Source organism: Lissotriton helveticus, chromosome 3_1, assembly GCF_964261635.1.
Source record: "Lissotriton helveticus chromosome 3_1, aLisHel1.1, whole genome shotgun sequence".
NCBI lineage: Eukaryota > Metazoa > Chordata > Amphibia > Caudata > Salamandridae > Lissotriton > Lissotriton helveticus.
The window spans coordinates 1193490364-1193513403 of NC_136061.1; positions in this window are offsets into that span (position 1 = coordinate 1193490364).

Genomic DNA, 23040 nt, shown 5'->3' on the forward strand with positions numbered 1-23040 from the left:
TCTAAACATTCATGTTCAGTTTCAATATCATCAACAATTTCAGAATCAGGCAGTAATGTAGAAGGATTCAGATTCAAACATCTTGAAATCGAAACATTATCTGCTCCCAGTATGATTTTCTCATACTTTGTCAATCTGCTACTTGTTAAATGTTGAGTCTTACCTCTTGTCAGTAATATTTCAACTGAATGAGGCACAAAAACTTTCACAGGAAATCCCATTATGATTCCTTCACTTTGTTCAAGGCTGATACTTGTAGCTGCAACTGCTTTCAAACAACCTGGTAATGCTTTTGCAATTGGATCAAGAACTGCAGAGAAGTATGCAATAGGTTTCTTTAAATTTCCATGTCTCTGTATTAATACAGATAATGCACATCCTTCTCTCTCACTGCAATACAGTTCAAAATCTTTCTCATAATTTGGCATACCCAAAGCAGGAGCTTGGCATAAGCTCTTTTTCAGGTTCTCAAAAGATTCCATCTCAGCATCATTGAGAATAATTGGATCTTTTATATCTGATTTGGTCAGTCTTTGTAGTGGTTTTGCAATTACTGAAAATCCACTTATCCATTGTCGACAGTAACCTACCATTCCCAGGAACATTCTGACCTGTCTTTGTGTTCTTGGCGGTAACATTGCTTGAATCATTTTTATTCTCTCTATTGTTACTTGTCTTTTTCCTTTTGCAATTCTGTGACCAAGATATTTTATTTCTTGTTTGCAAAACTGTAGTTTTGCTGGGGACACTTTATGTCCTTCTTCTGCAAGGCGATTTAACAGAATTATTGTGTCTGTTACACAATTTTCTCTTGTCTTTGCAGCTATTAACAAATCATCAATATACTGCACCATCGTAGACCTACCTGGTAAGTCTAAATCTTCTAATGATCTTTTTAACAATTCATTAAAGATTGAAGGACTTTCAGTATAGCCCTGAGGGATTCTTGTCCATCCAAGGGTCTTACCTTGGAACCTGAAAGCAAAAATTTCATAACTGTCTGGGTGTAAGGGAACAGTAAAGAATGCATTGCAAAGGTCAATGACTGTGTACCATTCAGCATCATGTGGAATCTGAAATAGAATTACTGCTGGATTTGGAACCACAGGACAACATGGAATGACAATTTGATTAACCTTTCTCAAATCTTGTACGATCCTAAATGTTCCGTTAGACTTTTTAACTCCCATAATTGGTGAATTACAAGAACTACTCTTCATTTCTTTTAATACACCTTGTTTGATTAATTTTTCAATTATAGGTGTAATACCTTCAATTGTCTCTGTTTTCATTTTATACTGTGGAGTGTTTGGAAATTCTATTCCCTGTTTCAATGCAATTTTAACAGGATCTACGTTTTTCATCAGACCCATCTCATTCCCAGTAAAATCCCATATTTCAGATTTCACTGTTTCCTTTAGCTCTTCAGGTAAATCCTTTTCTTCAAATGCAGGAAACATTTTTGTTTCTTCTGCTTCCATCATCATCATTGTCATTCTATACAAACCATCTTCCTCCATTGTTTGTAACTCAACTCCTTCAGGAGAACAATATATTCTGCAATTCATTTTACATAGGATGTCTCTGCCTAATAAATTTACTGGACTACTATTACAAACTACAAATCTGTGTTTGTCTCTGTAATTTCCAATTTCAACTGGTACTGGGTCAGTTAAGTCTGTTTTAATTTGCTGATTACTTACTCCCACAACTTGGATGGTATCCCCAGAGAGAGGTAGGTTTTCAATTTCCACTGATCTAACAGTAGAACGGGTAGCACCAGTGTCCACTAGAAAAGTGATGTCTACATCATTAACTTTCCCGTTTACATAAGGACCAGACTGGTCAACCTCAAGAGTGGCTCCAACTACACACTCTTCCTCCTCTCTCGGGCACCGTCAGCAACAATCATCAGAATCACTGTCTTGACTTTCTGTTAATAAAAATTGTTGTGAAGCATTTTGCATTTGAACCTTTTGCTGCTTTTGCTGTTTTTGTGGTTTTATTACCTGTTCACATCCCTGAAATCCCACGTTTGGATTATATTTTTGAACTCCCCCACAATTCGGAAAAGGTGGTTGTGGCAACTGGTCTTGACGATTATTCACCTGTTGTTGTTGCTGTTGTTGTAACTGTCGCTGAATATTAAATTCATTTAACCCCTGTTGCATCTGTAGCTGTTGCTGCAGGTTAACACCATTCTGCATCTGTGGATTCAATAAGGGATTCTTTGAGTTTCTAGGAGGATGAGGACACTCGTCCCTCCAATGTCCAATTTCGCCACAATTAAAACAAGGTAATCTTTGTTTCAGCTCTTCTATCTTTGGGCTAAATTTCTTTTGGAAATTATTACCTTTAAACTTTCCTTGTATCTGGTTTGTATTTCCAGTTTGAACAAAATTAGTGTTCTTGTTTCCCATGCTGGCAATCTGTTGCTCAGCCACCTTTACCTGAGCCCACATGGCTTTCTCCTTCAGCTTCTTCTGCTTTACTTCTAATTCATCGCTACAATATTTTGCTTTTCTTAGAATATCATCTACAGATAGTGCTTGCCATCCGACAATACTAGTTCTGATCATTTCTCCAATTTCAGGTTTTAGTCCATAAACAAATCTATAGATAAAATGACTCATGTCTTTTTCATCTAATTTTTCATAACCACTGTATTGTTTAAAGATTAACAATAGTCTTTCATAAAAAGAATGAACTGATTCTTTTGTTTCTTGTTCTGTTCTTTCTATTTTAACCCAATCAACTTCTTTGGGTGGAATTTTGTTTTTCATCCAAACAATTACTTTCTCATAGAAATCCATTACAAGTGGATTTGGGGCACCTGTTTCTTTAATTCGCTCAGGTTCTGCTTTTGGCCAACTAATAGATATTTTACATTCTGTCCAAAGATCAGATGGAACTACTATGTCAAAAAATCCATCTAAATCAATCCACAGAACTTTTGACACTTTGATAAATCTATCGACTTGCCTGTACCACTCAACTGGTTTCTCCCTCAATTTTGGAAAGTCATTTGTGAATAACAGAATGTCTTGTCTTGACCATGGGACATGAACATATCCTCCACCTGCAACTTCTCTCATTGGAAATTGTTTTGACAATTTTTCCAATCTTTCATCTTCCTTCCTTTTGGTCCATTTCACTCTCCATTTGTTCAGTTCTCCTAGCTTTTTGATATAGACAATTAAATCTTTAATGTGAACTATTCTTCCCATTGAGTTCAAACTCTCAATGTCACTTTCTGAAAAGTCTAATCTGTAATGCTTTGCAAAATTCTTTTGTTTACTTACATCGATTTCAAGTTCTGCAGCTAGATCCTCTAATTGATCATATTTATTTTTCGTTTTCCACTGAATACTTTTGCAAATGAATAGTAGCTCATCATCCCGATAGTAATTTAAACTATCTGGGCCTATTGTTCCAATTATTAATTCTTCTATATTCGCTTTTAATTTGGCCACATCAAGTTTTGGTGTGGTTACCCTAACTTCAGGACTTCCTACATCTGACATAGCACCCATTGGTGTTTTTGGAGATAAATCTTCATTAAAGGTTAAATCAGGCATTCTCGATCTAGAAGTGTTTAATTCAGTCAAGTCTGAATAAAATTTTTCAGTAGCTTTTTGAGTTTCTGTATTTAAAGGAATAGTTAATCCGTTTTTGTTTGTATCTCTTTGATCAAATACTGGCTGAACAGGACCTATTGTTACTGGAACTGTGATAGCTTCCATGCCTTTTGTCATTCTTTTAATTAATTCTTCTTTAGACCTTAAATATTCATTATAATCAACATCCTCAACATTTCTTGTTTCTCTTGCATAATCTTTTGGAGGTTCCCTTGCTCTTGGAGTCATTGTAAAATGTCTACCTTCATTTCGAGCATTCTCGAATTCTGATCTTCTAGGAGTTTCAGTGATTTCACTATTATTTGGATAAAGTTTAGGAGCTTCACTAATTGGAGGTGCACTCGGTGAAGTTTCAGTAGAAACTACCGGAGTAGACCAAGATCTAGGAGGTCTCAAAGGCTCATTAGGCTGTTTCTTTCTAGCAGTTGTATATATTTCTTCCATAACTGCATCCTCAGATTCACTTTCCATAGATTTCCCTGTAGGAGAACCCATTACCATTTCATGAATTAAATACAATCCTTCACTCATGTTTCCCTGTCTCCACATTCGCAATCTATCTTCATGAGTTTCTCTTTTCCATGATGGATTTTTAGAAGGTCTTTTAATTCCACTAGCTTCTCTTTGTAACTGATACATTTCGTCTTCCCACTCAACTAAAGCTTCAAATTGAGTTGGTCTCGGTTTTGGAACAAGAGCATTCATTTTCTCTCGTAAGTTTCTTAAAACTCTTACATTAAATGAACCATCATCAGGCCAAGCTAAAACACCGTCGTTTTTAGTATAACGTTTCCAACTGTCGAACCATAAGACAGTATGATATCCGTATTCACCTTCCATGTACGCTGCAGGTGTTTTATACTTATGAAGTAGTTTACCACCTCGCGTTTCGATTTTCTTGTCAGGTGAAAATAAATTTTTGAATTTCTGAAATAATGTTGTCTTTTTCTCAACATGTTTAAAATGATAACTCATTTTTAAAAGTTAAATTTAATTCACAAAATTGTTCGTAAAATATTTCCGGGATGTTCCGCAAAACAACCAATCCGTGCGCGAAACACACCAACGAGCCAATGGCAGTTGAGCTACGTCACTTTTCTGCTCAACCAATAAATTTGGAGATTTTCCGAAAGACCAATCAGCTCACAGGTCGTCAGAGACTCAAGAGCCAATCAGAATACAGCTTGTGACGTAGGTCACCCAATCCCAGCGCGGCTCTGTGACGTACACAGCAGCTGCGGTTTCTCGCTTCTCACTCCTGGCGCTTACCCCTCCTTCACAAAATCTTTTCACATCGCCATTTTAAGAACACTTTTCAGTGTAAATTAATTCTTAACAATGACTATAAAGACAACATCTGTTCGTTTCACTAATTAGGATAGTTTACATACATTCAAGTATCCACACTTCGGAATAGACGGCGCTATTCACACTAAGGATAATATTCAATTGTCAGTAGAGTAACCTTACCCCACCCTTGTAACACGTATAATTATGAACTCGCTTTGCTCTGAACCCACCGCGAAGTGAAAGTTCTAAGAGTTCCACTTGAACATAAAATACAATTCAAACTCGCACTTTTACACGGAAAATTCCCTAAATTCAAACACACATGAAATCCGTACAGGACTCTCACCTGTTTATAGAATTCATGCACCGTTAGCAAAATAACGACGTTATCCGTACAGGGCTCTCACCTGTTTATAGATATGAAACATGTACCCGTACAGGACTCTAACCTGTTTATAGATAATCATGCACCGACGTTAATTTTACCCTTCACTCAAGCTCGGATATAACTAATACTCTCATCACAGTGAGTTTTATGGAAGGCGCTTTGTCCCTATTCTCATGCTGTTTTGATTTCTTAGAAAATCCTCACTATACAAGATTCAGACCTAGCCCTAAAACTGTGCTGCTCGGCGACAACACTATGGTACACGGCGATACCTCTTGTGATACTCGGCGATATCACTACAAACAGAACAGATGGCTTGCGTGACTATTTTCTCGCCACACAATCTATACCGGTATAGCTTACAGATAGGCACGAAAAACGAACTTAACATGTGTTAAAACATCGATCCTATTTCCATACCATGACGTAACCCTTAGCAACCAACATATTACCTTGGTTACCTCTTAGCAACCATCAATTTCTGCTACCAGAGAATTTATCCAGCGGGCTATAGAAAATATATCATAAACAACGCTACCCAACTTCATAACCTATAAACAAAATTCTATACTAAATATGGACCCATTTATGAACCTGATATATTTTGGGCCTACTGAATCAGGTGGTCAGAATAAATCTATATACACATTATCTACAAACTATATACATTTTTATACATTTGCAGAAAGAATATTGTCATTAGAATAAAACCCAACCATTTAAACGACCACCATAGGCGATGTGATCTAGCTAATGGTAACCTATACTTCTGAATAACCAAGACCAGCTTGTTTGTTAAAAGTAAGATTTTATTTTCTAAATTATGGTATATAAGTTGTAAGTTTTATAATTAAAATTTATTTGCAATAAAGCAAGCATGATGGTAAGAAATATGAGAAAAATACAATTTAAGCAATTGAATCAATTTTAAAGAAATTATATAAAGTTTAGCATTTCTAAAACCTATTTCCCTAACTGAGCTAAATAGACAGAAATTAAAGTAAAGTTCTTTTAGGATTCTTACGTGCTCCACGCAAAGTCCAGCAGCACATCACCCTCATCGGAAAGTCAGAAAGCAGCAGCCAGCCCAACCCTAAGGGCATGACTTTTTATACCTTTCTACGCTAACTAAACTAGCAAAGGAAAGTTTTCAGAAATCTACGACGTCCCATTGGTTGAGAGTGACAAGTGACATGTCACCCGATTCTTAAAAAGTTCCACAAAATCATGTCTTACAAAGACCATTGTCTCTTCTACGTGAAGCCAGAAGCTTCCTGCGATTGCAACTTTGTATTAAGTCATCCTCGCAGCTTCCATAGTCTTTCAGTACAACTTCCGCGGATGCCAAGTTAAGGACTGACAAAAAGTTCACTTTCGACCTTGGCCATGTCCGACGGAATGATGTCAGCTCATCAGTTTTTGCTTTGTGAATGCAGCTTCAATAAACGTTTTAATTCAGAATGGGCGTCTCGTGACTTTCTGCAGAATTATAGATCAGCTCTTTTTCTGCGGCCCAAATAACTAGGCCCAAAAGCAGGCAACTTATGTTTTCTAGTATAAAACAAACACAAGAAAAGTATTAATGTAAGAAATAAAGTATATTCTGTATCCACCCCATGGTTTACTAATTAATTAACCCACCCGATTAATCAAAATGTTACCTAGCCATTGCATACAAATAAAGCAGCGTTTATATTTACCAGTCTCCGTTTTTCAATGAGACCCATAAGCACCTAGAATAGTAGAAATGACATCACACAGACAAGGAAAAGCAAAACAAGCACATGCTTCCTTTAAGTTTGCAGCAGTTAGTAATGACAAAAACGAAAACAATAAATTATTTTATTATTTTGCACGAACAAAAAGATGCAACATTTATGCACGTTTATGAGCACACATGTTAGTCCCCCCACGTGTAAAGTTTAATCTAGGTTGTATTAGTACGACATATCACAAATCATTAATAATTTTATTCATGTTATGGAAATGTGACTTTGCGAGTTTAAACAAAATTTTGTTTTCTATCTCGCTCCATCAACTGCGCGGGCGCACTTGCTCACGGAACCGGCGGTACTTGCCTCGCTTGACGCAACTATGGCGTTCGACTCCCTTGAGTGGAACTACCTATGGGCCGTGCTTGCTAAATTCGGGTTTGGACCCGAGTACATTGGCTGGGTCCGGCTTCTCTACTCTTCGCCGCTTGCCAATGTGACGGTGAATGGTCGACTGTCTGCCTCTTTTGCCTTGCACAGGGGCACCAGACAGGGTTGCCCGCTGTCGCCGCTCCTGTTCGCTCTAGCGCTCGAGCCGTTGGCAGCGTGGATCCGGGTCCATCCCGATGTTGTAGGTATCACGTGGTCTCCGGGATTTGAGGATCGCATATCGCTATATGCCGATGACGTCCTTTTATATCTTACCTCTCCATGTCGGTCCCTGATTGTGGTGTTTGACTTACTGGGCACTTTTGGTGGTTACTCAGGCCTAGTCATTAATTGGTCCAAATCCTCTCTCTACGCGCTGTGCGGTGATACTCCGCGCCTCCCTCGTGGCTGTACTATCCAGATTGCGCTACAAGGCTTCAGGTACCTGGGCATTTATGTTTCAAAGGATGCCCGTGCACGCTATACTCATAATCTGCTCCCTCCTTTGGTGAGGCTGCGGCGAGACGTTGAGGGGTGGAAGAAGCTACCGATATCTCTGTTGGGCCGGGCGGCACTGTTCAAAATGATGTCCTTGCCGCGGTTCCTCTACGCGCTTCAGAACACGCAAGACCCGGTGCCGGCCAAGTACTTTGGGGAGATTGAGAGCCTGCAGCGTAACTTGCTGTGGGATGGTAGGCCACGGATATCCCTGATGAAGTTAACCATACCGTGGTACGATGGCGGTATCGCCCTGCCTGACTTGCGCCGCTATTACTGGGCATCTCAGCTGGCGGCAGTTAACCACGGTTTCTATGGACCGGCGGTCAATCCTGGGTATGCCATGGATCGGTGGCTCGTGAATGATGGGAACTACTATAGGGCACTATATTCTAGATCTCTGGATCGGAAGCTCACTGGACCCACTAAAACAGCGGTACATTTGTGGAGGGCGGTGACCAAAACTTTGGGTTGGCAGGGTAGGCTCACGATGGCCACTCCCCTATACGACTCCGACTTGCTTGGGAAGTTGTGGCACTCCAAGGGGTTCGACAGGTGGGACCTCATTGGTATTTCAAAGGTAGCAGATGTTATGGTCAGAGGGGAGGTGAAATCCTTTGAGGCGCTGCAGGCTGAGTACCAATTGGGTGCAGCGGAATATTTCCGTTATGCACAGCTTCGCCACGCTCTCACGTCTTCTTTGCCTGTGGGCGAGAGCTTGCCTGCTTCATCTCCACTGGAGGACAGAGTACTGGACGGCCATATGCCGGACAGTGCCATCTCCTTGACCTATAAGAAGCTTATAAACGTGAGGACTGACCTGCTGCTGAAACTGAGAGGCCTTTGGGTGAATGACGGGATTGAGATGGATGATGAGGAGTGGCAGTTGGCGGTTTCCTCCCCTAAGGAGGTGGCCATTTCGGCTAGGCTGAGACTTGTTCAGTTGAAGGTTCTCCACAGGATCTATATCACGGGCCCCAGGCTTATACACATGGGTCTCTCCCAGGACGGGCTGTGCAGGAGAGGATGTGGCGTAGTGGCGACCTTCATGCACATCATTTGGGAATGTCCGGTAGTGGCCTTGTACTGGGGTCGAGTGCATGAGGTTATGAGAGATGTGACTGGTGTTACCCTACCTGCAGAGGCCCGGCGCTGTCTTCTGAACATCTGGGGCCCGAGCGATTACACTGTGGCCCAAACCCGCTGGGTCACCCTGGGCAATATGATAGCCAAAAGAGACATTGCTCAGAAATGGGGCGCTTCTGCGCCCCCCACGATCGGACTGTGGGAGACCAATATGGATTGGTGTATGCTCCGTGAGAAGACTGTTTATGTGGCTCGGGGCAGGCCCAAGATGTGGGGTTCGGTGTGGGGAGCGTGGAACTCGTATAGGGGAGACATCTGTGTACCCCCTGAGATGGCGCAGCCTGAGGTCCGATTGTCTCCATAGCTCCCCCCTCCCCAATGTTCCATGATTGGTATCCTGACTTCCTGCCCCCCGTCTATATTGTTGTCAAACATTATGTCATTGATGGATTGTGCGATCCCCGGCCCCTCCCCGAGGTGTGATCCTAGAATGTTTCTTTTGCCCTCAGCCTTGTTTCTTCTTCTTTGCTCCTTTCCTTTGTCCTCTTCTTTTTTCTTTCTTCCTGTTTCTCTTTCTAGACCCTGGTTGTACTTATTGTTAATTTTGTTTCTATTGTAAATTTAAACCTGATCACTCCTGTGCCGTGTTTTTGTACATGGTTCCGAACTGCAATACGATGCTGCCTGGCCTCCGGGATGTATGGCTGAATAGCGGTGTACTTATTTTGGTAAATAAAGGTTTTCCAAAAAAAAAAAAAAAAAAAAATAAATTTGCATGTATTTATCTCCCTTTTCCCCATCTCCTTCTCATTAGCCTGCCACGTTTTGTGCTACAATATATGTGTTTACAGGGGTTTAGAGTGTAAAACTATCCACAAAGCAAAAGAGTCAGGTGACAGGAATAGGGCAGCAACTTTTCAGCATTTAACACTGAAAAAGCATTTGCATAGCCAATAGGTTTCGCGAATGTGAGAGCTATTGGCTTTCACGATCTCGTTTAGCCCTGTTGTACAGCAGGTGGCTGTGTGGCATGGTTACAACCTATGTGCTTTACTGATGCTTGTTTTCTCTCCATTTTCACGACTTGAGCAAATGATGCATATTCGCATTTGTTACTAAACAAAGTGGCAGATACCACCTGGACACATATGTTGCTTCGGAGAAACTGTTTACATGTGAAATGGGAAGGGAAATCTACAGTGAACAGAGCATACAAATCTCACTAGGCAGTGGCTGTTTTTTTTGGTCTTGCCTAGGCAGTGCTTGTGCTGTCTCTTCAAGACTTGCTGTATTAACCTCCCACGAGGACACCCCTTGTTACATGTGTTGTTACTCCCTAGGCTTTAATTACAGCCTCAGAGCACTCCTTTTTAAATGCCTTCAGGCAGGACACAGGCTAAGTCCTAACCAAGACTGGCAGTGGTTACTTTACTCACTAGCACATCTCACATTTATGAGACCTTCTATACATTTCCCTTCATCAGCTTAACACAGAGTACAACCCAATCTGGAATTAATATAGCAATTATTTTGTCACATTTCAAAGCTACTAATTGTACATAGGGACATCGCCAATTGAATGTACTTGTGGTACTGCCTTGCATGCAATGCATTATGGGTAGAGTGGATTTACCATGTCTTCTACATGGTGCAGTCCCATATGGGACCTCTTTTGGTCCCATATGGTACTGCACCCTGCAACATGGCTAGGTAAAAAACATTGGCATTTATAATGCCAATAATTCCAACTCCAACAAATGTGAGACTGATTGCATTTCCAATACAATAAGTCTTGCATTTGTTAAAGTTAGAGCTGTTGGTGTTGAAAATGACAATGTTTTTTACTTTTGCCTTTTTATACCATTGTCAATATTGCTATGCAAATATAACTCCACTGCAAATAAAAAAACAAAAGTAAAAAACATTGTTATTTTCAATGCCAACAGCTCTAACTTTAACAAATGCGAGACCTATTGCATTGCAAATGCATGTTATGCTTAAACCAGCGAGAGAGAGCAGCAATTTTCCAAGAATCACTCTCGGCTATACAACTGCGGAGCTGGAAGGAAAGAATTGCTAATTAAATGTGAGCCAGGGAAGCTCTGACATCTGAGCATTGTTTATTTATTTGGTGGACTCGTTTTAATTTCTTAAACTGTGCCAGTTCCAACACGTGCGTCTCGCAACTATGATACAAGCGGAGTCTAGGCGCTTTTACCGGTATTCAGTCAAAATATTGAGTTGGAAATGTCGACTTACAAATATCGGGTTTAAAATATCGTAACAGAAATATCGACAGCAAGAATATCGTGGTCAAGAATATCTAATTTAAGGTAAGAATAATTGATTTGAAAAATACAGAAGTCATTAATATCATTTAAAAAAAAATAGTTGTCTAAAATATCGATTTTTTTAAATAGTGTTATGTGTTCAAGTATATTTTTTAAATGTATGTGATACATATTTCTGTATTAGAATTGTTTATGTTTTTAATATATTTATTACATTTTTAGTATTTATTAATTTTATTTTAATTACATTTTGTGTTTTTTGTTCCGTAGTGGGTTGTGGGTTTATAAGTGAAAATAGGGTGGAAAGTAAGAGATTTTATAATGTTCATTGTGTTTTTTCTTTTGTGGGGGAAATTTTATACATGGGTTGTGGGGTTTATAGAGGTGTAATGTGGGAAGTAATTTATTTTTAAATAATTAGTATTAATTACTTGATAATTAATTATGGTAATTGTGTAATTAATTTTAGAAGCAGGTTGTGGGGTTTATAGGGACGAAGGGTGGGAAGTAATTTATTTTTAACTAAGTAATAATTAGTTGATAATTAATTTTGTTAGTTTAATTATATTTTTGGGTGTGTGGGCTTAGGGTTTATAGGGGTAAAAGGTGGGAAGTTATTTATTTTTAATTAAATATAAATTAGTTGGTAATTAATATTAATGAACTAATTGACAGTCAAATATAGAATTGGGTAATTAATTTTAGGTGCTGGCTGCAGGGTTTAGAGGGGTAAAGGGTGGGAAGTAATGTATCTTTAATTAATTATTAATTAGTTGATAATTAATATTAATGAATTATTTGATCATTAATTAGGGTAATTGTTTAATAATTTTTTGTGTGTTTTGGGTTTATAGGGGTGAAGGGTGGGGAGTACATTAATGTTACTTATTTTATAATTCGTTATTTAATATTCGTAAAATATCAGTTATTTAATTGAAAATACATTTTAATTGTGTAATTCATTCTTTTACAGTTTCATTTTAGGTGTGGGTTGTGGGGATTATGGGGTAAAGGGTGGGACGTTAATTAATTTGTATGTGTTTTAATGTGTTTTTTTAATGAATAATATTTGTTTAGTTGATAATTAATTATGTTAAATATGCAATTTTTTTTATTTTAGATGTGGGTTGTGAGTTGTGTGGTTTTATAGGGTGTGAAGTAAATAAACTGAATGTATTTAATAATTAATGTTTTTTTAATAAATAATTTCTAAATAAAAATATTTATTTAATTGAAAATTAGTTTTTTATTTAATTTAATATAATATTTGTTGGTATTTGTGATAAGTATTGAACATTATATGTTTTTATTTATTTCCATGTTTAATATGAAATATGTTTATAATTTAAATTTAAACCTATTTATATTTATTTATTTACTTTAGCTACATTTTTTCTTATTTTGTTCATGATATTTTATTTGTTTTTAATTTTACACTGGAATGGGAATAGAACATTTTACCCCTCGCAATCCAACAATTGCCCTATTGTTGCACTGACTGGAGTCAGAACAGTACATTTTATCTCTCCGCTATCTAACACGTTCCCTACTGTTGCACTGCACTCAGTGGAGTGGGAATAGTATTTTTTACCCCTCTGCTATCCAACACTTCCCCTACTGTTGCACTAACTGGGTGGGAATAGTAAATTGTACCCTTCCGCTATCCAACACTTTCCCTACTGTTGCACTCAAGGGAGTTGAAATATCAATGTTTTACCCCTGTGCTATCCAACACTTTCTCTACTATTGCACTCATTGGAGTGGGAATAGTAATTTTTACCCCTCCGCTAGCCAACATTTTCCCTACTGTTGCACTCATTGGAGCGGGAATAGTAATTTTTACCCCTCGGCAATCCAACACTCTCCCTACTGTGCACTGACTGGAGTGGGAATATTAACTTTTACCCCTCTGCTCTTTAACAGTTTCCTTGGTGTTGTGTTGGTGGGAACAGGTGCAGTAAATATTTTTTATGTGTATTTTATTTCTTTTACTACTGTTGCATTTATTGGAGGGAGATTTGTACATTTTATTTTTATCTAGTATTAATATTTATGTGTTGTGCTGAATGGGAGTGGCAAATTGTTAATGTATTTACTTTATTAGCTTTCGTAGTTTTGTTTCAATTTTGTGGGGATAGTATGTATATTAAATGTTATAATAGTTGTTGTATTGTTATAATTTATATTATTCTGTTTTGTTTATTTTAAATTATATTATTTTTTAATGATTAATATTTGTTAATTGATAAATTATTTCTACTAAGTTTAAAGACTTTTCAAGCGTTTAATGTTTTAATTTCATTAGAATTTTGTTTTAATTGGTATATGTAAATATGTATATATTTCTTTGTTATATTTTTATATAATTGTAAAATTATAACATGCATTTAAATGATTAATGTAATCATTGTTTTAAAGTAAATATATATATTAATTATTATAAATGTGTGTTGTCAGAGTGATGAATCATAAAAGTGTGCATAACAGTACATTTAAAAAACGTTAAACAAATTATGTTTTAAAAGATAAAAGTACAGATAAAAACATGTGCAATTTAGCATACAGTAGTTAGTGACTTCCTTCTGAAATTAGCAGCCCTCAAGAATCTAGCTAATACCACACATGAATACAAATTTGTGAGAGGGATTCGAAAATATAAATGCGCCGGTCTACATTGTCTAAAATGTAGTGATTTCAATGGAGGCTTGATGAAACAAATCCTCAAATCCTTATAAAATTTACAAAAAAACAGTACAAGTATGGTCGATTGTTCAGACATCTTGTCACAAGAGCAGTACAGTAGTTGTCATGACCAGTTGTTAATAGTTGGGAAGCTTGTCAAACGGTGAAAGATATCAAGCTCGAAATGCGTCAAAGCATTTTCCTATTAAAATGTTACACCCCTTGGATAGTCTTCGTCCTGCTTTCATGACAAAGGTTTTACTAGTGTTGATTAATAATCCCAGAGTCTCCATAAAATGTACAAATGTATCTAAAAAACACTGTAAAGCCAGTGGAGTGCAGGCCATTAGCACTGCATTGTCTGCATGGAGTAGAACCGGTAAAGGCCGATGTCCAATTTGGGGCAGATCGGTGCATGTATTCGCAAGGGTGCTACCCAATCTATTAATATATAGATTGAATAAAAACTGAGCGAGTACGCATCTTTGACGAACCCCTTTACTGATGTCAAAGGATTGTGTGCATTCACTACTCGTCCCAAAGCGGACTGTAACGGAATCGGTTGAGTATGGATATCTGAGATAGTTGCTAATAGCAATATCTATACCCATTAAAGCCATGACAGACCATAGTTTGTCATGAATAACTCAGTCAAATGCGGAAGATAAATCTACAAAAACTAAAAACAAATTACCACGCTTAGGGGGTCATTAGGATAGCGGGCGGAAAACCACCCCAACCGCCATGGAGGCGGAAACCAACCGCCCGCCTGCACCGCGGATACACCAGCGGCCACATTAGGATCAACCGCCACTAAAGACCGACCGCGGCGGTAGCGGGCCAAGCAAAGTCGTCCGACGCGGGCGGTGATGGTCAAAAACTGACCGCAGTGGTTGGAAAAGCTACGGAAAAGCAACAACCCGCCGCAAGGACAGCGGACATACCGCACGGGAAATTAGGATATCCCCGAGGGTGTCGCGGTCGGAACCGCTGTTACCGACCGCGGCGGACGTACATAGGAGTGAATGGGAGAAATAGAGGAAGAGCTGCAGCATAGCCACCGCAGCGGACGTAACATGAAAAACATGGCGGACGATGCCAAAACACCGCAGTGATGCCAAACATTGCACAAATAAAATTAGCCATGCCCCCCAAATACATAACACACATACAAAAAAAACAAATAAATGCAAATGAAAATAAAACAGCACAGGACAACTCCCACAACACACCTGACACCGAAATTCCACTTGGACACACCCACACAGCTGAGTATAAAGACACCCCTTCACTAACCACAATCATTTGCTACACTCCAGAAGAGAAGGCCATATACCACATCTAACAGGAGAGGCAAAAGAGCACAGCACACACACACATCCACCACTACCAGCACCACCACCATTACCCCAGCACAAAGAATCCCCCAGCACACAACACACCTCACACCTCTACACCACACCCCTACACCCACACCCCTGCACCCACAAACACCTCAACCACCACACACCATGACAGCACAAAAATGCCCAAATTCACTGAGAGTGAGTTGACAGTCATGGTCAATGAGATTGTGAGAGTAGAGCCACAACTGTTTGGTAGCCTGGTCCAACAGACACCATTAGCCACGAGGACACAAATGTGGGAAAGGATAGTCCAAAGGGTTAATGCAGTAGGGACCACCCCAAGATCCAAGAAGGAGATCATGAAGCGGTGGCATGATCTCAAGAGGGTTGTCAAGGAGAGGAGGAGCAAGAACTGGACGCTGGCGAACGTGACTGGCAGTGGCCCTCCCATCCCACCGAAAACATTCACACCATGGGAGGAGAAGGTGCTTGCCATACTGCTTCCTGAGAGTCACACAGGAGTAGCCGGGGGAGCGGAGGCAGGTAAGTACAAACAAATGCCAAACAACACACTGAGAAGTACTTCCTTGCAATACCTAAACACCATTACACTGTCCACTCTCTCCCAACAGGTAGCTAGCCATCTTGCTTAGGAGGCCTGTATGGGGGAGGCCTGCACTACCACTCCCACCATGCCCCCTAGCCCACAGCTGAGCAGGATACAGGCCTCCCCCACCCAGGAGCATGTATCAGCCATTGCACAGTTCAACAAACAGACTTACAGGTAGATAGCCATCTTGTATTGAAGCACTGTTTGGGGGTGGGAGGCCAGTATCACTACTCCCCGCATGCCCCCTGGCCCACACTCCAGGAGCATGGAGGCCTCCCCCACCCAGGAGCATGTGTCAGCCATTGCACTGTCCACCCTCACCTAACAGGTAGGTAGCCATCTTGTATTGGAGGACTGTTTGGGGGTGTGAGACCTGCACTACCACTCCCAGCACCCCCTGTCCCACATCCCAGCAGCACGGAGGCACTCCCACCCAGGAGCATGTGTCAGCCATTGCACTGTCCACCCACACCTAACAGGTAGGTAGCCATTTTGTATTGGAGCACTGTTTGGGGGTGGGAGGCCTGTATCACTACTCCCAGCATGCCCCCTAGCCCACACTCCAGCAGCATGGAGGCCTCCCCCACCCAGGAGCATGTGTCAGCCATTGCACTGTCCACCCTCACCTAACAGGTAGGTAGCCATCTTGTATTGCAGGACAGTTTGGGGGTGGGAGGCCTGCACTACCACTCCCAGCCCCCCCCTGTCCCACACCCCAGCAGCATGGAGGCACCCCCACCCAGGAGCATGTGTCAGCCATTGCACTGTCCACCCTCACCTAACAGGTAGGTAGCCATCTTGTATTGGAGTACTGTTTGGGGGTGGGAGGCCTGTATCACTATTCCCAGCATGCCCCCTGGCCCACACTCCAGCAGCATGGAGGCCTCCCCCACCCAGGAGCATGTGTCAGCCATTGCACTCTTCACCCTCACCTAACAGGTAGGTAGCTATCTTAACTCCTTCTGATGTGTGTGTGTGTGGTAGATCTGCATCCCTAAACGCAACAACAATTGCATGCTTTGCATTGCCATTCAACATGTATGAGTAAATTATGTTCCTCTGCACTATGATATTACACACAGTGTTGCCATAAATTGTACTACTGGTGACTTCATAATTGTGTAGTGTACAGACAGTCGATAATACGCAGATGACACAATACTTGCACAGTGCCCAACACTGACCATTCCACATCTACTCCACAGGTGGTGAAGAACTCACTGCTGAGGACCACCCCAATGACCAGCAGAGCCAGTCTCCACCCCCGGCACATGGACTCTCAGATGTGGACTCCCAGGATAGTTTGGACGATGAGCTCCGGCCCGGCCCATCTGGTGTGCCACAGACCCAGAGGTCCCAGGCCCCCATTCTCCCCACCACCACGTCTGCTGCAACAACAGTGCAGCAGACCCCTGCTGTCACGGCCTCTGCCTCCACCGCAGCCACCACCACCACCACCGCCACTACCACTAGTACCACCAGTACCACCTGCAGCACCCTCCCTGTCCCTGGGGATGACCAGCCCACAGCAACGACTGTGGAGGGCAGGGAGAGAGTGCGTGGACCCACAGCGGCGAGGCAAGAGGTCCGTGGCAGCAGAGCAGGTGAGAGGGCCAGGGTCACCACCAGACCCCGGGTGGAGTGGACACCATCCCTGGACCACTTCACCAGAGTTGTGCAGGCCTACCAAGAGGTCCAGGGACAAAGTGGCTGGTCCGATGAACTATTAAGGGAGCTCATCCTGCTGATGAGGTCCATCGATAACCGCCTTGGACAGATGGTGGACCTTATGGGCCAGCAAGTGGCGTTGCAGAGGGTCAGGCCTGTGTCCCAACCATCACCTCCGTCCACTCCTGTTGTGCCGCAGGATGACAGTACACCATCCTCCCCTGCACCAACAGAGAGGGGCGAGTCCTCTGATGCCCCTGGCCATTCAGCAGGCCCCCCATCGCCAAAAAGATCTAGGGGGCGTCCAAAGAAGTGCCTGGGAGTCTCTGGAGGCAAAGCACCTGCCACACGCCAGTCACGGAGCCTGCCGTGAAGACAACCCTCTTCCCCACTGCATTCACTGTTTGGACTGTCTTTCCGCACATTGCCTTGGCAATGGCACCTGTCTGTTGGACTGGGTTACCACATCCATGTGGTATCTACTCTTGCATCTCATCGACCATGACTGTCAACTCACTGCTCATTCCCCACCTTCATGTAAATATTCCCGCACAATTCACATGTCCACTTTCAAAATAAAATACCTGACACACCTGATTTTGTGCATTATCGTTTTTAGTGCAATATTTACAGTGTTAACAATGTCCATGATGTGTCCAAATGATGTACAGTATGTAGGGCAGTATTCTTCTGTAGCACCTAGGGAGACACAACAGAACAACAGACACTGGTCTCCTTGTGGCATCACAGGCAGAACACTACACGAAACATACACAAGACACAACAGGCATACTAGACAATGGGCTGCAGGTGTGAACAAATAGGGTCCAGCATACGTCCCCATATGGAACGTCAATGTCACATTTACCACACGCAGGTGACTGAACGTGTGCCTGTCGGTTACATCCGCGCATAGCCCTTCACAACAACAGCAACCACACCAGACAATGTACACGTTGTACCTCGTCACCCACCTTCAAGTGAAGTAGCGGTCGATGAGCTGCTGGCGCAGGTCTACTCCTTCCTCCTCTCCACTGTCCTCATCACTGGACTCAGGTTCTTGAGCAGGTGGTGCCTTGGTTCCTCACCATCGTCCAGGAGCAGGGGGACCCCCTTGTGGATGGCCAGGTTGTGCAGCATACAGCATGCCACAACGATCTTACACACCTTCCCAGGCGAGTATGCCAGTGCACCTCCGGTCCTGTCAAGGCAGCGGAATCTTGACTTCAGCAGGTCAAAAGTCCGTTTGATTACCCGTCGGGTCCTGCCATGGACCTCATAGTAGCGGATGCCAGCAGGGGTCCTGGGATTCCTGAGGGGGCTCAACAGCCATGGCCTACTGGGATATGCTGAGTCACCTGTGAATGACAAACACCCATTGCAATATTGCACAGCCAGAGTGCATCAGGTAACACACAGCACGCCATATCAGTAGGCATACTCACCCACAATCCAAGCACACTCGGGATGCAGATTCTCCATCATCCGTGGCACCATGCTGTTCCTCATGATGTATGAATCATGCGCCGAGCCCGGATTCTTCGCACACACATGAGACATGGTCCTGTCCGCAAGGCACGCCACCTGCACATTGATGGAATGATAATGTTTGTGGTTCCTATAAATGTGCTCCGTCGCCTGTGGTGCCACCAGACCTACATGGGAGCAATCGATGGCACCAACAACATGTGGGATGCGCCCAAGGGCACAGAAGTCCCCCTTCACGGCAGCCAATTCTCTTCCCCTAGGGAAATGGATGTAGCGATTCCGATACAGCATCATGGCTGCAAGAACATCCCTCAGCACCATGCTGAACATGGGCTGCGACATCCCTCCAGCGCTAGCCACGGTCTCCTGGAAGGAACCTGTCGCAAAAAAGTGGAGTGCTGCCATCACCTTGTATGTGGGTGTGAATGGCGTTAGATAGTGACGGCGAGGCTGCAGGTGGGGCTCCAATAGATCACACAGGATCTTCAGTGTTGGTCTATCCAGGCGGAATTTCCGTATTATTGCCTCATTCTCCATGTCCTCCAACACTGTCAGGTGATGTAGGAGATTTGGCCTCCTCCTAGTTGAGATGTAAAATTGAAAAAGTCAGTGACAACCATCATGAGATGACTACAGCACATACCAGCAATGAGGTCATGGGAAAACAAAGACTGCCTGAGAGATGCATGGCACACCAGGTTACATGGGTGGCCTTTTGATACACACAGAGGGCACACCTCTCCACTGACAATACACAAGTGCCACAAACACATCGGGGAACGTGAATGCGCACACACTGGAGAACACAATTCACATGTGCAGGCAAGGTGCTGCAACATCCGCCAATGTCTTTGAAATTACCATGTCAGTATCATACCCATCTGCTGTACCTGTCACACCTCAATGCATCATGTAAACTCTGCACACATCCATCAACACAATGATCACAGTATCAGGAAAACTTTCAGTTGTGTGCATGAGCTGTTGTGAATGCACCAGTCTGATACGATACAATACAGTGACACAAGTCTTGTCAAGGTCATCACTAACCCACAACAAATTGATTTGTACTACATCATTAACACCAGCTCAAGAGTGTCAAGCATCATCAGCCATCAAATGCATAACTAACATGGCAGGGACCACAGACCAAAGTGTGTCACACTGAACGTGCATCCACATGTGGATTACATGGAAGTATGGTATTTTGTGTACAATAATGTGCCCTTCACCATGTTGCTGCTGTGTACTGATACACTCTTCAGGATTGACATGGCCATTAATGGTCATGAAAATAGCGGTACCTACCGCCTGTCCCTGGCAGTGTGACGCCAGCACCACCCCCTTCACAAGTGCGGTAGCCATTGGCATATGGGCATGTGTACATGGTGATGGGCATGCTCCGCCGCATGCATCACGGTACCTACCACCTGTCCCCGGCGGTGTGACGCCAGCTCCACCCCCTTCACAAGTGCGGTAGCCATTGGCATTTGGGCATGTGTACATGGCGGTGGGCATGCTCTGCCACATGCATCGCGGTACCTACCGCCTGTCCCCGGCGGTGTGACACCAGCACCACCCCCTTCACAAGTACGGTAGCCATTGGCATATGGGCATGTATACATGGCGGTGGGCATGCTCCGCCGCATGCATCGCAGTACCTACTGCCTGTCCCCGGCGGTGTGATGCCAGCACCACCCCCTTCACAAGTGCGGTAGCCATTGGCATATGGGCATGTGTACATGGCGGTCGGCATGCTCTGCCGCATGCATCGCTGTACCTACCGCCTGTCCCCGGCTGTGTGACGCCAGCACCACCCCCTTCACAAGTGCGGATATGGGCATGTGTACATGTCGGTCGGCATGCTTCGCCACTGCGGAGGCGGTCATTGGATACTTTTGAATGATGCACCATCGCGGTAGCGCACCCCGGGCACCCGCGGTGCATCACCGCTATGGAGCATTGCCTACAGCCAATGGGAGCGATGATCGCGGTGGCATGATGCAGATTTGAAAGTCACGGAAGGTGTGCTCCACCACCGCAGAGGCGGTCATTGGATACTTTTGAAAGAGGCTGACCTGGACAACCAATTGTTGCTGCTTTGCAGCTTCCATGTGGGAGTGAGCCTCACATTTCCACTGCTCACAGAGCCTGCTGCCTTGGACCCTCTCCTGCTGCTGCCTGAAGAGCCTGCTGCCTGGGACCCTCTCCTGATGCTGCCTGAAGAGCCAGCTGCCTGGGACCCTCTCCTGCTGCTGCCTGAAGAGCCTGCTGCCTGGGTCCCTCTCCTGCTGCTGCCTGAAGAGCCTGCTGCCTGGGACCATCTCCTGCTGCTGCCTGGGACCCTCTCCTGCTGCTGCCTGAAGAGCCTGCTGCCTGGGACCCTCTCCTGCTGCTGCCTGGGACCCTCTCCTGCTGCTGCCTGAAGAGCCTGCTGCCTGGGACCCTCTCCTGGTGCTGCCTGGGACCCTCTCCTGCTGCTGCATGGGACCCTCTCCTGCTTTTGCCTGAAGAGCCTGCTGCCTGGGACCCTCTCCTGATGCTGCCCGGGACCCTCTCCTGCTGCCGCCTGGGACCCTCTCCTGCTGCTGCCTGAAGAGCCTGCTGCCTGGGACCCCTACCACTCACCACCACCAAAGGTGTTCCATGTCCACAGGGATGGCAAGGACAGAGAAGATCCGTGCCAGTCCATTCACAAGTGAGGAGCTGGAGGTCCTTGTGGACGAGGTCCTGGCACAGTACCCAAGGCTGTTTGGTGGTCCCAATGTAGTGGTAAGTCACCATGAAGGTAGCTGCAGGGCAGGGGATGTCAGACGTGTAGTTGCGCAGCTGCACTATATGCCTGGTGGCGTGGTGTCGTGTGAAACACCGACAGACAAGCTGTCTCAAGGGCAAGGTAGTGTGTGTGTCACAATGTCACTCTTTTATATGCCTGGACTTGTATGTGTGTGTGTTGTGTGTTACGTTGTCAGACATACAGAGCCAACGGTTGATAGCCATGTTGGTGCCAAGGCAGTATTTGCATGTGTGAATATTTCTTTGTGCACCTGTAGTCTGAGTCAGTGTGACCCAGAGAGTAGATTCAGTGCCTGCCCACCAAAACGATTATACATCACCAAACTTACATGCTCCTTGCTCCAGTTCCTTCACACTGAATAGTAGATATGCCAAATCTAGGCCCTGGATTACTGCAGACCTACACACTTCTGTCGATGCATATTGTGTTGTGGCATCATGCATTTGTGGGAATATCATGGGGCATATACGCCCCAATGTGTGCATGCAATCACAAATGTCTGGGCCACGCATAGTGCCCTTGTGAGGGGTCCCCCAGTTTTGGAGGGAGGGAAGTTACAATTAGTCATGAGTCTGTGTCTTGCTACTGTTCTGATAGATGTTGGTATCTAACATTGTGTAACTGGACATTTACCCTTCTTTTCTCTCATACCTGCAGCTCAAGGTACACCAGTGTAAGGCCTTGTGGAGGACCATTGCAGAAAAGGTGCGAGCCCTGGGGGTTTCAAACAGATGATGCACCCACTGTCACAAGAGGTGGGACGACATCAGCCGGCTGGCAAAGCAAGTGGCAGAGATGACCTTGGGGATGCTACCACGCACTGGGCGTTTGGCACGGCGCAGCATGACTCCACTGATGGCCCGCATCTTGGCAGTGACTCATCCAGACCTGGATGCACGTCTGAGGGAGCATCGGCAGCAAGGCAGGGGTGGTGAGTATCTGGGGAGGGTGACATTTCCTGGGAGTGGATACATGTGTACAGGGCCTGAGGCACCGGAAACCCATGTGATATGCGTGCGGTGCTGTGATGTGCTGTGTAATGTGAGTGGCTGCTGCGATGTGTCGTTCTATCAGGCATTGGCCCCATTGGGATAGTGTGGGGAATCCATAATGGGGT